This window comes from Hemiscyllium ocellatum, chromosome 2 (genome assembly GCF_020745735.1).
Source record: "Hemiscyllium ocellatum isolate sHemOce1 chromosome 2, sHemOce1.pat.X.cur, whole genome shotgun sequence".
NCBI lineage: Eukaryota > Metazoa > Chordata > Chondrichthyes > Orectolobiformes > Hemiscylliidae > Hemiscyllium > Hemiscyllium ocellatum.
Window position 1 is genome coordinate 839677 of NC_083402.1, and position 18489 is coordinate 858165.

Here is an 18489-nt window from a genome sequence, read left to right on the forward strand (position 1 = left end):
TTTCCTCCTTTTTTATAAAGTTTCTGTACAGATTTGTAATACTCAATAAATTCACTCTAGTTTAGGCCAAAAAAAGCCTTGATGGCTGGTAACTATACTCCTGTCCCTAAATTTTATGTTCATAACTGTTTGTTCAGCCATCAGATAAGGCAAATGTTTTAATTTCACATTTCCTGCTTGTATATCTTCATTGAAATGCATAAAATCCTGATGGGTGGCGTAGTGAAAATACCTGCCTTAGAGCAGGAGAACTGGGTTCAAGTCGCTCCTGCTTTTATCTCTGAATTTTAAAAACAAGGTTAATTTTTTTTAAAAAGGTGTATGGCATTTGGACTGCTGTGCTTTTACACATTGATCCACTCTCCCATCAGACTTCCCTGACTTGTCTTTTTGAGTTAGCCATGTTTTCTGTTTCTCTTTAACTGTCCTACTGAACACTGGGATAAGGGAGGAGAGTGAGTGTTGTGACAAAAGTGCATCAACTTACTTCTGAAATGTAGCACGTTGGACTATCTGAGCATGTGAATATATTTATTTGATATGATTCCTACAACTTGCTGTGAATTTGATCTTCAATTAAGGAAGACCTTCAATGCAAAGAATAATTGAAGTTTATTTATGTGGCAAGTTTAACTTAATGAATAAGAATGAAATTGGAAGATATTTTGAGCTATGAGAAAGTTAGTATTAAATGGAATATTAGTTCAAGGTATAGTGGATAATGTGTTGGCTCTAGATTGAGGATTGATTTAGCACACAGAAGGCAGTCTTTTTAGATTGGATAGATGTAACCAGAGGAGTCTTGAAAGTATCAGGCCTAGATCTCAATTAGTCATGATCTATATTAGTGACTTCAAGGAGGGGGCAGCGTATTATACATCCAATTTTGACGATATAAGATAGGTGAGAAGGCTTGCGGTAAGAGCATAAGGAATCTGCAGGGGATTCAGATAGTTTGAAAGAGTGAGCAGAATTTTAGCAGATGGAATTCAATGTAGAAAGATCGAAGGTGATGCATTTTGTTTGGAAGAATCAAATTTGATGGAATTTTGAAGGACGAGGGGGATCTCATTGAAACTTGAAGAAACCTGGATAGAATTTTTAAAAAATTATTCATTTTTTTAAGTGGGGTGTGTGGGTAGTTGGTTGGCCAGCATTTGCTGCCTGCCCCTAATTGTCCTTGAGAAGATGATAATGAGCTGCCGCCTTGAACTGCTGCAGTCCACTTGCGGTGGGTTGACCCACACTGCCATTTAAGGAGGGAATTCCAGGATTTTGACCCAGTGACAGAAGGCAGAAACTGTTTCCAAGTAAGGTGATGGGTGGCTTGGAGGGGAACTTGAAGGTGGTGATGTTCCCATGTACCTGCTACCCTTGTCTTACAGCACGGAGGCAGACCCAAACACAAACTGGTTCATGCTGAACAAAATGTCTATCAGTACCAATTCCATTTCCCTGCACTTTCCTCATATCTGAACCTTTCCTAACCATGTATTTGTCCAAATGCCGTTTAAATGTCGTTCATGTACCTGCCTCAACCACTTTTGCTGGCAGCTTATTCCATATGCATATCACACTCTATGTCAAAATGTTGCTCCTCAGATTCCCTTTTATTCTTTCCCCTCTAACCTTAGACTGATGCCCTCTTGTCCATAGTTCCCCAACCCTTGGAAAAAGGATAAATGCATTCACCCTATCAATGCCTCTCATGATCTTATGCACTTCTATAAGATCCCCTTATAGGTCGAAGTAGTCTTGGCTTTAGAAGGTGCTGTTTGAGGATCTTTGGTGAATTTCTGCAGTAGTTAGTACACACTATTGCTACTGAATGTTGGTGGTGAAAGAAGTGAATGCTTGTGGATGCGATGCCAATCAAGCTGCTTGGGCCTGGATGGTGTGAAGCTTCTTGGGGTTGCATTCATTCAGGCAAATGGGGAGTATTCCATCACACTCCTGATTTGTGCCTTTTAGATGATGGGCAGGCTGTTGGAATTCAGGAGGTGAGTTAACCGCTGTGGTATTCCTAGCTCGTGACCTGCTGTTGTAGCCACTGCATTTATGAGGTGAATGCAGTATAGCTTCTGATCATTGGTATATCCCAGAATGTTAGTGGCGGTGGGGGCATTGTGACAGTAATGCCACTGAATGTCAAGGGGCGGTGGTTAGATTGTCTCTTGTTGATGGTCATAGCCTGGCATTTGTGTGGCGTGCATGTTACTTGTCACCCCAAACCTGACCAGGTAGTCACGGAGGGAATGGTCTTTGTGGAAAGCGGAAATGGGGAGGGAAATATATCCTTGGAGGGGTGGCGGAAATGTTGTCGGAAGATGTGGTTTATGCGAAGATTGGTAGGGTGGAAGGTGAGTGAAATATGAGGCTCTGAGTCTGTGTTCTGGGGGGGGGGGGGGGGGGGAGTGTGTGTCTTGGACTGTGATGTCATGTTCTCCGCTGCAAGGATTTTCTCTTTTTAGAAGTGTAATTTCAGTGAGAGGCTGAAAAAAAACAAGAGAAAATGCTGAAATTAAGGTTGTACTAATGAGTGTGTTTTTGAGAAGATTTGTAACTCAGGTTGAGGTTTTGGATGTAGGTTTGCTCACTGAGCTGGAAGATTCATTTTCAGAAGTTTTGTCACCATAATAGGTAACATCTTCAGTGAGCCTCCGGAAGAAACACTAGTGATGTTTCCTGCTTTTTGTTTATAGGTTTGGGTTTCCTTGGGTTAGTGATGTCATTTCCTGTTCTTTTTCTCAGGGGGTGGTAAATGGTGTCCAAGTCAATATGTTTGTTGATTTGTTGGAATGCATGCTTTTAGGAATTCTCATGAGTGTCTCTATTTCGCTTGTCCTAGGATTGATGTATTGTCCCAGTTGAAGTGGTGCCCTCCCTTATCTGTCTGTAAGGATACCAGTGAGAGAGGGTTATGTTGTTTTGTGGCTAGTTGATGTTCATGTATCCTGGTGGCTAGTTTTCTGCCTGTTTGTCCAAAGTAATGTTTGTTACAGTTCTTGCAAGGTATTTTGTAAATGACATTAGTTTTGCTTGTAGAACTATGAGGTCATGCTACATCTGTATGTACCACGTGCGACCGCACCAGAGTTACAGGAAAGGGTTCAGAGGAGATTTACTAGGATGTTGCCTGCTATGGAGGGAAGGTCTCGTAAGGAAAGGCTGAGAAACCTGAGGCTATTTTCGTTAGAAGGAAGTTGAGAGGTGACTTAATTGAGACATATAAGATAATCAGAGGGTTAGGGTGGAGAGTGAGAGCCTTTTACCTCCGATGGTGATGGCTCACGCGAGAAGACATAGCTTTAAATTGAGAGGTGATAGATATAGGACAGATATCAGAGGTAGTTTCTTTACTCAGTAGTAGGAGCTTGGAATGCACTGCTTGCAACAGTAGTAGACTCGCCAACTTCACTGGTGTTTAAATGGTTATTGGGTAGGCATATGAATGATAATGGAATAGTGAAGGTTAAATTGGCTTCAGATCGGTTTGACAGGGTGGCGCAACATTGAGAGCTTAGGCCCTGTACTGTATGTTCTAAAGATCATAGGGAGATTGAGCAGAGTGAGGAATACAAGTTTTGACTGGAAAGAAGATGCACAAAAAGCAAGATCAACATTATATTTGAAATTAGAGAGGTCCATTCAGAAGTCTAAAAACAATGTGAAAGAATTTATTTGTGTTTAAGCTTTTATATTACCTACCTGATGGAAGAGGTTGGGAGAACTTGTAACCGAGATGGGAGGGATCTTTGGATGCTTTTCCAAGGCAGCAAGCAGTGTAAATAGTCAATAGATGGAAGGTTGGCTTGCATGGCGGCCTGGGCTGTGTTCACAAGTCTGTTTCTTACGGTCCTGAGCAGAGCAGTTAGCGTACCAAGCTGTGATGCATCCAGACATAGATGCACCATAGAAAGCATTCACAATGTTGGTGAGAGTCCTTAGGAACATGCTAGATTTCCTTGGCTGCCTCAGGAGGAAATGTGCCTTTTTGACCATTGCATCAGCATGAATGGTCCAGGACTGATTGTTGGTGATTGTCACTCCAAGGAACTCTACACTCTCTACTATCTCCACCTCAGCACCATTGATGTAGAGAGGAGCATGCTTCTTGAAGTCAATGATCAGCTGTTCAGTTTTGCTGACATTGAAGGAGAGATTATCTTTACATTGCTCCACCAACAATCTTCCTTTTCTGTATTCTGTCTTGTCATTGTTTGATATCTACAACATGTCATCAGTGAACTTGCAGATGGAATTTGGATGAAATTTGGCCACACAGCCATGCATGTATAGGGAGTATAGTAAGGCACTGAGTTCAGAGTTCTGGGGCGCCATTGTTGAGGATTGTTGTGCAGGAGGTGATGATGCATATTCTCACTGCAGTCTGTTGGTTAGGAAGTCCAGGATCCAGTTGCAGAGGGCAGGGTAGAGCAGAGACCTAGGTCTTCGAGTTTGTTTGGGGTTATAGTCCCAAAGGTGGAGCTGTGGTCACGAGTCGGAAGCCTGATGTAGGTATTCTTGTTACCCAGATGTTTAGGAATGAGTGTAGGGCGAGGGAGATGGTGTCTGCTGTGGATTAGATTAGATTACTTAGTGTGGAAACAGGCCCTTGGCCCAACAAGTCCTTACCTGACCCGCCGAAGCGCAACCCACCCATACCCCTACATTTACCCCTTACCTAACGCTACGGGCAATTTAGCATGGCACATCTTTGGACTGTGGGAGGAAACTGGAGCACCCGGAGGAAACCCACGCAGACACTGGGAGAACGTGCAAACTCCACACAGACAGTCGCCTGAGGCGGGAATTGAACCCAGGTCTCTGGCACTGTGAGGCAGCAGTGCTAACCACTGTGCCACCCACAGGCAGGCAAATTGCAAGAGCTTGAGACAGGCTGGGAAGCTGGAATTGAAATAGCCACGACTAACCTCTTGAAGCACTTCTTGTTATGGGGGTCAGAGCCACCGAGTGGTAGTCTTTTGAGGCTTGTTGTATTTTAATGTTTCAGTTTTTCCTAGACTCGGGGTGCAGGAAAATTGTCAACATTTTATAACCTTGTTCAAAAAAACGTTATAAAGTTAATCCTGGAAATTACAGACTTGTCAGTAAACTTGGGTAGCAGAGAGACTTTTGGCCACAATTATTTGAAATATAATTAGTAGTCGTGTGGAGAAAGATGTGCTATATCTAGCTGCATTTGATTATTTTGGCATCAACCACTTCCTGTGGTCGCGAATTCCACAGGTTCACCCCTCTTTGGGTGAAGAAATATCTCCTGTAGGCCATGCCAAATCAGCAGACTGTGATCCCTGGTTCTGGATGCACCCATCATTGGGAACATCCTCCCTGCATCTGTCCTATTCAGTCCTGTTAGAATTTTATATGTCTGTGTGATTCTTTTCTCCCCCCTCACCCATCTGAACTCCAGCGCAAACAATCCTAACCTAGTCGGTCTCTCCTCACACATCAGTTCTACCATCTTGGAATCAGACTGGTAAACCTTTGCTGCACACCCTCTAAGGCAAGAGCATCCTTCCTCCGAAAAGGAGACTAAAACTGCACACAATACTCTAGGTGTGGCCTCACCAAGGCTCTGTATAACTGCAACACAACCCTGTTCCAGAACTTGAAATCTCTCCCAGTGAAGGCCAGCATACCAGTTGCCTTCCTTACTGCCTCTGCGCCTACATGCTTGTCTTTAGCGACGAGTACACAAGGACACCCAGGCCCTGTTGCATGCTCCCCCCTCCCAATTTACAGCCAAACAGGTAGTAATAATCTGTCCACTTTATTTTTGCTTCCAAAGTGATAACCACACATTTATTCAAATTATACTGCATCTGCCTTTGCTGAAGGATCTCTGCATCCTTGTCATAGTTCACCCTCCCACTTAACTTGGTATTGTTTGCAAGCTTGGAGATGTTACATTTTGTTCCCTCCTACAAATCATCCATATGTTGTGAATAGCTGGGGTGCTAGCACCGATCCCTGTGATACCACACTAGTTACTGCCTGCCAATTTGAAAAGGACCCATTAATTCCTACTATGTTTCCTCCCTGCCACCCAGTTTTCTAATCACCTTAATACAATTCCCCCAATCACATGCACTTCAATCTTGCACAATATCTGTTATGTGGGACTTTGTCAAACGCTTTCTGAAAGTCCAAATATTACCACAGACTGGCTTGCCCTTGTCAACTCTACTAGTTACATCTTCATTGAATTCCAATGGTCTTGTCAAGCATAGTTTCCCTTCATAAATCCGTGCCGACTCTTGTCAGATCCTGCCACTGCTTTCTAAATGTTCCGCTATGAAGTCCTTAATAATGGATTCAGGAATTTTCCCCACCAGTGTTTGGCTTACTGGTGTATAGTTCCCTGTTTTCTCTCTGCCTGTCTTTTTGAATAACATTAGCTACCCTCAAATGAGCAGGGACTGTTCCAGAGTCGTCAGAATCCTGGAAGATGACTGTCAATGTATCCACTATTTCTAGACCCACTTCCTTCAGTATTCTGGGATGTAGACTTTCAGGTCCTAGGAATTTATTTGCCTTCAGTCCTCTCAGTTTTCCCCAGTGTCAGTTCTCTAATATTGATCTCCATCCGTTCTTCCCAGTCACTAAATCTTGTATTATTCAATATTACTGGTATTGATTTATGTCATTGAAAGACCCTATACACACAATGAGCAAAACTAAAGTCATTTACAAAATACCGTGCAAGAACTGTAACAAACACGACATTAGACAAGCAGGCAGAAAACTAGCCACCAGGATACATGAACACCAACTAGCCACAAAAAAGACATGACCCTCTCTCACGAGTATCCTCACATACGGATGAGGAAGGGCACCACTTTGACTGGGACAATACGTACATCCTAGGACAAGCCAAACAAAGACATGCACGAGAATTCCTTGAAGCATGGCATTCCAACCAGAACACAGATCCCATCTACCACCCCCTGAGAAAAGGAACAGAAAGTGACTTCACCAGAAATGACATCGCCAACCCAAAGAACCCCAAACATATAAATAGAAAGCAGGAATTTTCAGCATGCTTTGCATGAGGTCCACTGAAGATATTACCTAGTAAGGTAACAAAACGTCTGGAAATGAACTTTTCAGCTCAGCGAGCAAAGCTACATCCAAAACCTCGACCTGAGCTACACATCTTCTGAAAACTCGCTATGATTTATGTCCTTTCTTAACCTTTTATATTGACCCTTTTATATTTAGGGCACATTCTTGATCATTAGAATCCTTTAGAGGGTAAAGGCAAGAAAGTGGATGTGGGGAATGCTGGATCAGCCAACATGATCTGGTTGAATGGCAGAGTAGGCTTGAGGACCAAACAACATACTCCAGTTTGTATTTCTTATGGTCTGTTGTCAGGTCACTCCTTAACCTTCTCTGCTCCAAAGAAAGCAACCTGAACTTACATCCTGGTGAATCCCTGAGAAAGTGAGGACTGCAGATGCTGAAGACCAGAGTTGAAAAATGTGGTGCTGGAAAAACAGCAGGCCAGACAGTATCCGAGGAGCAGAAGAATCGATGTTTCGGGCATGAGCCCTTCTTCAGGAATTCCTAAAGAAGAGCTTATGCCCAAAACATCGATTCTCTTGCTTCTAGGATGCTGCCTGGCCTGCTGTGTTTTTCCAGCACATTTTTCAACTCCTGGTGAATCTTCTCTGCGTGAATAGGAAGGGAATAGAGGGATACAGGTCCTATAAGTGAAGACAGTTCTTTATGGAAGGGCAAAATTGTCAGCATAGGCTTGGAGGGCTGAAGTGTCTGTTCCTGTGCTATATTATTTTTCTTTTGCGTTTTACCCAGTCAACAACATCCTTCATATAACAATTCCAAAGGTCTTTAATCTTCAGCACAAATAAAACTGGCATCTAACTGCGTTCTCTGCAAAAACAAGTTTTACGCTAGGTGTGTCATTCTTACTGTCTCTAATAAAAATAATCAATTCAGTTCTTTTGGTCACTGTGTACACCAGTCATGTGTCCTTAGTGTAAATTATTTACTACCTGAACTCCGTGTAATGATTGAATGTTTATGATGTAATACATTAAATAATACATTAAGGGGGTCGCCTTAATGGCCGAGTGGTATTATCACTAGCTTATTAATCCAGAAACTCAGCTAATGTTCTGAGAGCCTAGACCCAAATCTGCCATGGCAGATGGTGGAATTTGAATTTGGTAAAAAAAACTCTGGAACTAAAGGTCTAATGATGACCATGAAATCATTGTTGGATCATTGGAAAATCCGACCTGATTCACTAATATCCTTTAGGGAAGGAAACTACCATCCTCACCTAGTCTGGACTACATGTGACTCCAGACCAAAAGTGATGTGGTTGACCCTTAACTGCCAATTGGGGATGGACAATGAGTACTGGCCTAGCCAGAGACATCTACATCCCATTAGTGAATTTTTAAAAATAAGGGGCAACTTTTTCATGCAGAGAGATGGTGTGTTTATGTACTGAGCTGCCAGAGGAAGTGGTAGAGGCTGTTACAAATACAACATTTCAAAGGCATCTGGATGAGTATATGAATAGGAAGGCTCAGAACAGTATTGGCCAAGTGCTGGCAAATGGGACTAGATTAATTTAGGGCAGCTGATCAGCATGGACGAGTTGGATTGAAAGATTTGTTTCCACACTTTACTGCTCTATGACTATCTGATTTTATAAAAAAAACAAAGTTCTGGGAAAAACTCAACAGGTCTTCTAATTCTGCCAGCATGTGTGGAGGGAGAGAGTTAACATTTGAGTTCAATAAGGGTAATCCTTTGAATCTTCAAACTATTGCCTCTCCAAAGATGGTGCAAAACCTTCTGGAAAGTGTAAAAATAGATAGGTCCCCTGGGCCAGATGTATGATTAGATTAGATTACTTACAGTGTGGAAACAGGCCCTTCGGCCCAACAAGTCCACACCGACCCGCCGAAGCGCAACCCACCCATACCCCTACATTATCCCTTACCACTATGGACAATTTAGAATGGCCAATTCACCTGACCCGCACATCTTTGGACAGTGGGAGGAAACCGGAGCACCCGGAGGAAACCCACGCAGACACAGGGAGAATGTGCAAACTCCACACAGTCAGTCGCCTGAGTCGGGAATTGAACCCGGGTCTCCAGGCGCTGTGAGGCAGCAGTGCTAACCACTGTGCCACCGTGCCGCCCACCATATTCTAGGATTCTCTGGGAACCCAGGGAGAAGAGTGCTGAGCCTTTGACTTTGGTCTTTATGTTGTTGTTGTTGTTGTCTGCAGGACAACAACAACATAGTGCCAGAAGACGGGAGGATAGCAAATGTTGTCCCCTTGTTCAAGAAGGGGAGTAGAGAAAACCCTGGAAATTATAGACCTGTGTGCCTTACTTTGGTTGTGGGTATAATGTTGGAAAGGGTTACAGGAGATAGGATTTGTAATCCTCTAGAAAGGAATAATTTTATTAGGGATAGTCAACACTGTTTTGTGAAGGGTTGGTCGTGCCTCACTAACCTTATTGGGTTCTTTGAGAAGGTGACCAAACAGGTGAATGAGTGTAAAGCGGTTGATGTCATGTATATTTCAGTAAGGCATTTGATAAGGTTCCCTATGGTAGGCCATTGCACAAAATAGAGGCATGGGATTGAGGGTGATTTAGTGGTTTGGATCAGAAATGTGCTAGCTGAAAGAAGACCAGAGGGTGGTGGTTGATTGGGAAATATTCATCCTGGAGTTCGTTACCAGTTGGTTACCACAATGATCTGTTTTGGGTCCACTGTTTGTCATTTACACAAATGAACTGGATGAGGGCGTGGAAGGATGGGTTAGTAAATTTGCGGATGACTTTAAGGTCGGTAGAGTTGTGGATAGTGACAGAGGATGTTACAGAGGGACAAAGGTAAGCTGCAGAGCTTACCTGAGAGGTAGCAAATGGAGTTTAATACAGAAAAGTGTGAGGTGATTCACTTTGAAAGGAGTAACAAGAATGCAGAGTATTGGGCTAATGGTAAGATTCTTGGGAGTGTAGGTGAGCAGAGAGATCTGTCCATGTCCATAGATCCCTGAAAGTTGCCACCCAGGTTGATAGGGTTGTTAAGAAGGCATACAGTGTGTTAGCTTTTATTGGTGGAGGGATCGAGTTTTGGAACCATGGGACGACATTATTGGCATAGTCGGTAGGATCCAAATGAATAGTTACGATTGGACCGTGTTAGTGACCGCATGAAACATTGGTGTCTCAGGACGGATGGGTCCACAAGGTGAGAATTTAAACCTTGGTCCCCTTCGATATGTCTGTGCGCCAGAGGCGGTCTCGTTAGCTCTCTATTCTATGAATTCCTCGAACAGTAATTAGTTCAGTCAAGAGACACAGTTTCACAAGCGTGCTGGCAGGTAGAGGTTCGAGTCCTCTGTGCAGTACTAGGGTTTGAGTACCCTAGGTGGGTTTGATTGAGGTTCAGGTCCTCTGTGCTGGGGTTAGGGTTAAATTGACATTCGAGTCCTCTTTGTGTAGTTGGAATTGGAGTTATGTGTTTCAGTTGGATTTCAGTTCTCTGTTTAAGTGGGGTTCAGGCCCCTGTGAGGAGTAAAGTGAGAATGGGTCAAAGTCCCTGAGTGGCAAAAATTTGAGTCTCTGCAAATCTTTGTTTGGGGGGAAGAGAGTGGCTTGGACTGCGGCACCATGTGGTCTGCTGTGAGGGCTTTCTCTTTATAAGTGTAATTTCAGTGAGAGGATGGATAAAAGAGAAATGCTGAAATTAAGGTTGTACTAATACTTCGGCTGAGAAAGGAAAATTTCAATGTAAATTGTGCCATGCTAAGAGCGTTTGATGTTTAACTGTTTTGGTTTGTTAAAATACTGGCTCAGAAAATTCCTTTAACTGTTTTGCCTTTTTCGAAACAGGATTTCAGTTCAGCGTGTTTCTGGACTATGTAATAGGGCAGATTGTGTTTTTACATTGAAATTGTACAACATTATGTCCTTTCTAAGATTATTAAACGTGTAACCTTAAAACAAATTGAGTGCCTTGAGCCCCTGATTTGTTTGAAATTCTACAGTGCCTGTTTTAAAAAGAAAGTTGTGTCAGTGGTCATGCTTTAGCCAGATCATAGTATTGTATTAAAATATCTTTGCTGTTGTGGTTTTAATGCAGAGTGTTCACAAAGAGTGCATTTTGAGTTTGATGTTTTAAGATTTTAGAGTGTTAGAACTCGAGGCTGAGCTGGATCAGTTCTGTTAATTATTGTTCAGACTTCATTGGCTCCCTTCATATTGCAAATTCAAATAATGTTGATCTCTACCAAGAGTTGCCACTAATGTTGGCTGTTTTGTTTGGAAAGTTTCATATGGAGAACATATTTTAAAATATTAAGCATTTGTTTCCCACAAATATTTGAGATTGAAATCTGAACTGAAACTGCCTCTTCAGTTGCTCTAGCACAGGAAACATTTTGTTTTCTTGTTGTTCCAGATTTTTGAAATACTTTTCCTGACAGCTTTCACCTTAGCCAAGTCTCAGTTTGTTAAAGGAAAATAATTTTTGAATAACCTAAATGAGGTACCTGAGGGTTTGATTTTAGGGCCATTGATTGTGATTTATAATTGACTGAATTATTTTGGTAGTACAATTTAGAAGTTTATGGATTGTATAAAATTTGACAATGTTATGAATAGTGAACAGAGTAACAGATTTCAAGAACTCAAAAGAATGTTGAAATAAGTAGACACAATTTAGTGTAGTTAAATGTGCGGCTGTCTTCATATTGATATCCACCTTGGCAAGGAAGGAATCGGAGGAAATGCAGAGATGCTTTCAGCAGCTAACATCATCTCTAGAGTTTCTTCACTCACAGGTAAAGCAGGCTTTCAGACCCCTGCCCACCTCTCCACAACCTGATCCAACAGATTCAATCAGCTCCCCAGTCATGAGCATGAAAAGTGAAGAAGTTAACAACAGTGGAGAGCAGGTCTATACACTGTTGTCAGTGGCCTTCCTATGGACATTAAACCACGTGAGCTTTACCTTCTCTTTCGACTATTTAAGGAATATGAGGGTTCACTGATCAAGCTAACATCACAATAGCCACTTGGCTTTGCTGCGTCTGCTTCCGCTCTGCTGTTTGAATGTAACAAAGAATGCCTCATTCACCTAGCCTGCAGCTGCACCTCCAATGGTATCCTCCATCTGAAGCATCTATGGAAGGGTGGAAGTCTCGTCAATTTTATGAAACGTTTAAATGCCATTATCCAAGAATTCGGTTTTGTCCATGGAGTGATGAACAAGAGCAGACTGAATTTTGTTTTCAGGTTGGATTTTACTGAAGGAGATTTTGGAGAACTTGCTCGCTTCCACTCTACTTTGAGTGGATGGAGTGGTCATTAAGGGCTGTGGATTTAAGAACTTTATTGGTGAATATTTCTTCCACGTGGGAGGATTCCTCAAATTCTATTTACAACTGACTAGTAATTTTTGTTATCATGTATGCTGTGACTTGCTTAATACTGGTTGTCAGTCTTACGAAAGCTGGTAGTGCCATCTCTGGTTATGATGAAATGACAAAAGGAGGGAGTGAGAATGTGTAGAGGTTATAAGCAAGTCAGGAAAGGGTTGATTTTTTTTTTAAACAAGAGGTTCAACTGAGCATGACTCAGATCAGGTAAGAGCTTGCAGTTAACAATGGGGTGCTGAAGGCAATGGTATGGGTTATATAGAGCCATTTAACAATATTGGAACTATTCAGTATGTAAGGTCAGTTTAACAAGGTGAAAAGTATTTTATGTGAATCCACTTTTAAGGTTAAGCATATTCATTGTCTAACTGCAGATGGCTTAGTCTTTGAGACTCACTGACAGTAATGCTCACTCAATCAAGATATTGCCTTATGTTGATGCTCCTCCCTGTAAAATAACTATAATTAATTAAGAAACTGCTGTTCCATAGAGAAGACTGAGAACTCATGTCCCTTTGCACATGGATGATCGTTCTCTCTCCATCCAGGGCATGGTATAAAGATGAAGGCAGTAAAACTGTACTATGTCTCAGCATTTTACTTTGACTGAGGGGGCACTGGGGAAACGGACAACAATAGGAAGGATGTGGATGCTGTGGAACGGGTTTAGAGGAGGTTTACGAGTGTGTTGCCTGGTATGGAGGAAAGGCCTTATGAGGAAAGACTGAGAAATGTGAAGCTGTTTTTATTTTAGGTTGCGAGGTAACTTAATTGAGACATAAAATAATCAGAGGGTTATATGGGTTGGACAGGGAGAACCTTTTTCTGCTGCTAGCAATAGCTAGCACGAAGGGGCATAGCTTTAAGTTGAGGGATGATGAATATAGGTCAGATGTCGGAGGTAGTTTCTTTCCTCAATAGTAGGGGCATGGAATGCACTGCCTGCACGTGTAGTAGACTCACCAAATTTAAGGGCGTTTAAAATGTCATTGGATTGACGTTTGCACAAGAATGGAATAGTTGGATGGACTTCAGATTGATTCCACAGGTTGGCGCAACATTGAAGGCCTATACTGCGCTGTTATGCTCTATGTATCTCTTGAGCCTCTTCCAACACTTTGTTTTGATTATCATTTAATGCTCCCTTTGAGTTTTATGTTTGAATTTTTAAAAAAATCTATACTGGAGTTTTGAGTTTGCATTTAATATTTTAGTTGTATTGATGATTAAGAATTTAGCAAAATTTTGTTTGATATTCATATTATGAATGCGATACTTTTAGGAAAGTATGTTTAATATTCCAGCTATTTAACCCATTTGGGAAAGTCAGTGCTGCCATTTGAAGTGTACTGGTTCATCACGGCGCATGCTTTCACTTTTGGATGCTGAGTATTCTAGTTTTAGCTTTTTTTAATTTCAAATAGAGTCATAGAGATGTACAGCACAGAAACCAATCCTTCTGTTGAACTTGTCTACGTGGACCAGATATCCAAAACTAATCTTGTCCAATTTACCAGCACTTGGCCCGTATCCCCCTCAACTGTTCCTATTCGCATACCCATCCAGATGCCTTTTAAATGCTGTAGTTGTACTGACCTCCAGCATTTCCTCTGGCAGCTCTTTCCATACATGCACCACCCTCTACATGGAAAAGTTGCCCCTTAGGCCCTTATAAATCTTTCTCCCCTCATCCTAACCTGTGCCCTTTAGTTCTGGACTCCCCCCACCCCAAGGAAAGACGTTGTCTACTTATCCTATTCATGCTCTTCATGACCTTTTTAACCTCTATAAGGTCACCCTCTTAGCCTCTGATGCTCCACGGAAAACAGCCCCATCCTATTTAACCTCTCCCTATAGCTCAAATCCTCCAACCCTGGCAGCTTCCTTCTAAATATTTTTTGAACACTTTTAAGTTTCACAGCATCCTTTCAATAGGAAGGAGACCACAATTGCATGCAATATTACAAAAGTCGCCTAACCAACATCCAGTCGAACCACAGTATGGTCTCCCAACTCCTGTATTCAATGCTGTCTCCAGTAAAGGAACACCCTCTTCACTGTCCTATTTACCTGCTACTCCACTTGCAACGAACTATGAACACACTCCAGTGTCTTACCATTTAAGGGTATAAGTCCTCCTCTGATTTGCCTTTTCTTAACACGGCACCTCACATCTAGCTAAATTAAACTCCTTGACTCATTTGCCAATCTGATCAAGGTTTCAAACTCAAAGATAACTATCTTCACTGTCTACTGCATCTCCAATTTTGGTGTAATTTGCAAACTTACTAACTATATCTTCTACGTTCACGTCCAAATCATTTCTATAACAGTGGACCCATAACCAATCTTTGGTGCACACCATTGGTCACAGACCTCCAGTCTGAAAAACAACCCTTCAAGCCAGTTCTGTATCCAAATGGCTAGTACTCCCTGTATTCCTTGATATAACCTTGCTAAACAGTCTCCTATGAGGAACGTTGTTGCATGCCTTAGTAAAGTCCATATAGATCCCATCCGCTGCTCTGCCTTCCATCAATCCTCTTCATTACTACTTCAAAAATGAATCCAGTTCATGCGAGATGACTTCCCACGCACACAATCAGGTTGACTATCCCTAATTATTCCTTGCCTTTCCAAATGCATGTAAATCCTGTCCCTCTGGATTCCCTCTAATAACTTGCCTACCACTGTCTGATTAGCTGGTTTATTGTTGCCTGGCTTTTCATTACCACCTTTCTTGAATAGTTAACCAACCTCCAAGTCTTCCGGCACTTCACCTTTGACTATTGATGATACAAATATCTTAGCAAAGGACCCAGCAATCACTTATCTAGCTTTCCACAGAGTTCTCTGGTGCATCTGATCAGGTCCTGGGTATTTTTCCACTTTTTTGTGTTTCAAGACATCCAGCACCACCACCTCTGTAATATGGACATTTTTCAACATGTCACCATCTGTTTCTCCACACTCCATATCTTCCATGACCTTCTCTACAGTAAACACTGATGCAAAATACTCATTTAGTATCTCCCCCATCTCCTGTGGCTCCACAGATAGGCTGCCATCCTGCTGTTTGAGGGGCCCTATTCTCGTGATGAAGGGCTTTGCCCGAAACGTCTTTTCTTTTCCCTGCTCCTCTGATGCTGCTAACCTGCTTTGCTTTTCCAGCATCACACTCTGGGCCCTATTCTCTTCCCCAGTTACCCTTTCATCTTTAATGTATTTGTCAAATCCCTTTGAATTCTCCATAATCCTATTTGCCAAAGCTATCTTATGTCCCCTCTTTGCCCTCCTGATTTCCGTCTCAAGTATACTCCTATTGCCTTTATACTCTAAGGATGCACTCGATCTATCCTATCTATACCTGGCACATGCTTCTTTCTTTTTCTTAACCAAGCACTCAATTTTTCTAGTCATTCAGCATTACCTACCAGCCTTGCCTTTCGCCCTAACAGGAATATACTGTCTCTGGATACTTGTTGTCTAATTTCTGAAGACTTCACTTTTTCCGGCTGTTTCTTTACCTGTGCGCATCTGTTTTTGAAAGTTCTTGCCTAATATCATCAAAATTAGCGTTCCTCCAATTTAGAACTTCAACTTTTAGATCCAGACTTTGTTTCTATCACTATATTAAAACTATAGAATTTTGGTCAAAGTGCCTAACTGTGACCCAAGTTCATCTGCCTTCCCTGTGAGGCCTCATGCATTGAAATAAATGCAGTCTAATTTATCATTCCCACCTTCTTCTCTGCTTTGTTCCTTCCTGCCATGACTCTTTCATTTGCTCTTTTTCCCAACTTGCCAGTCTCCGATTGATCTCTTTCCTCACTATTTCCTTGGGTCCCTGCCAAGGAAATCAGGGAGAAGGTACGGCCGATCAGGGATAGCTGAAGGAACTTGTTCGTGAAGTTTGAGCAGATGGGGAAGTCCTAAATGATTTTTTTTTTGCTTTGCTTTTCACCAAGGAAAGGGAACTTGTAAGTGAAAGAAGGCAGAGAGTGGTTAAAGATGGAAAGTATTCTGCCTGGAGCTCCGTGTTGAGTGGGGTCCAGCAGGGCTCTGTTTTTGGGCCTCTGTTCTTTGTAGTTTTCATAAATGACTTGGATGAGGAGGTTGAGGGGTGACATTTGCCGATGTCACGCAGGTTGGTAGTGTCGTCGATAGTATAGAGGGCTACTGCAGGCTGCAGCGTGACATAGACAGGATGCAGAGCTGGGCTGAGAAATGGCAGATGGAGTTCAACCTGGATAAATGCGAAGTGATGCATTTTGGAAGGTCGAACTCGAATGTTGAATATAGGATTAAAGACAGGATTCTTGGCAGTGTGGAGGAACAGAGGGATCTGGGTGTGCAAGTACATAGATCCCTCAAAGTTGCCACCCAAGTGAATAAGGTTGTTAAGAAAGCATGTGTGTTTTGGCTTTCATTAATAGGGGGATTGAGTTTAAGAGCCACAAAGTTTTGCTGCAGCTCTACAAGTCTCTGGTGAGACCACACTTGGAATATCGTGCCTAATTCTGGTCGTCCTACTGTAGGAAAGATACAGCGGCTTTGCAGGGGTTGCAGAGAAGGTTTACCAGGATGCTGCCTGGAGGGCTTGCCTTATGAAGAGAGGTTGACTAAACTTGGACTTTTCTCTCTGGAGAGGAGGAGGAAGAGGGAAGACCCGACCGAGGTGTACAAAATAATGAGTGGAATAGATAGTCAATAGCCAGAAACTCTTCCCCAGGGCAGGATTGACTGGTATGAGGAGTCATAGTTTGAAGATATTAGGAGGAAGGTATAAAGGAGACATCAGAGGTAGGTTCTTTACCCAGAGAATTGTGAATGCATGGAATGCATTGCCAGCTGTGGTGGTGGAAGCAGTCATTGGGGACATGTAATCCACTGCTAGACATGCACATGGATAGCAGTGAGTTGAGGGGTGCGTAGGTTAAGTTACTTTATTTCACATTAGGATTAAACCTTGGCACAACATGGTGGGCCAAATGGCCTGTTCTGTGCTGTACTTTTCTATGTTCTATCTCATTCTCTCTTATCATTCCATGAAAAGTACCGAGATGGTGCTACCAGCTTATTGATAAGACTCTGACACCCAGTATTTAAGCAAGTTATTGATACATAACATACAATGATTATAACAACAAATTACTAGTCCATGCAGTAGATAGGATCCTCCCATAATGAAAGAAAAAGTTCACCAGTAAAGTTCGCAAGTCCATAGTCCTTAGCACTCCATCCCCTTGAAATTAAGTGGAAACGAGCCAGTTAATCTCCTTCAGTAAAGTGCAGCTTGAAAACAAAATCCAGTCTGTCCTTGCACACCATTCCACGGAGAAATCTGAATTCTTGGATAAGGGCAGTTTAATACTTAACAAAATGACGAGACCTCCATCCTTGCAGAGATGCTTCAGATGGAGGATAGCAGTGCGTCTGAGCCTGAAGTGCTTCAGCTGCAGGATAGGTGAATGCAGTTGCCGTTGCTGCTTCTGCTCCTGCTCTGCTGTCAAATGTAACAAAGCCAACTGGCTGTTTTGGTGTTAATTTGATCAGTGAACCTTTAGCTCCCTTAAATGATTGAAAGCGAAGGTAAAGCTCATTTGCTTGAATATCCATAGGAAGGCCACTGACAAAAAGCGTATGGACGACCTCTTTACCGATGTTTGCATCTTCACATTTCTTGCTCATGACTGAAGTTGACTGAATGCGTTGGATCAAGTTATGGCAGAGTGGACGGTGGGATGAAGGCATGCTTTACCTGTGAATGGAGAGATTATGGAGACGATGTTAGCTGTTGAAAGTTCTGTGTATGTTAGAATCCCACTGCTGCCACCAAATGTTGAGTTCTTTTTCTTGAAATTCTTACGCACTTGATGCAATTGCAAAACACTGACCTCTGGGAACAAAACCAAATTTTATTAAGCAAATACAATTAGAACTGTGGAGAAACTCTTCGCCATGCTTGTGAAGCGTTTGGAAAGGTCTCCCTGAACAAAGGCAACAAATCTTTCCTTTATACA

At 42.3% G+C, this 18489-nt stretch overlaps 1 protein-coding gene across 3 annotated transcripts in view; it reads left to right on the forward strand.

The window, feature by feature from the left end:
* nipbla (NIPBL cohesin loading factor a) overlaps positions 1-18489 on the forward strand; it is a 529062-nt gene that overhangs the window by 60554 nt on the left and 450019 nt on the right. The gene's annotated exons all lie outside the window — the stretch shown is intronic.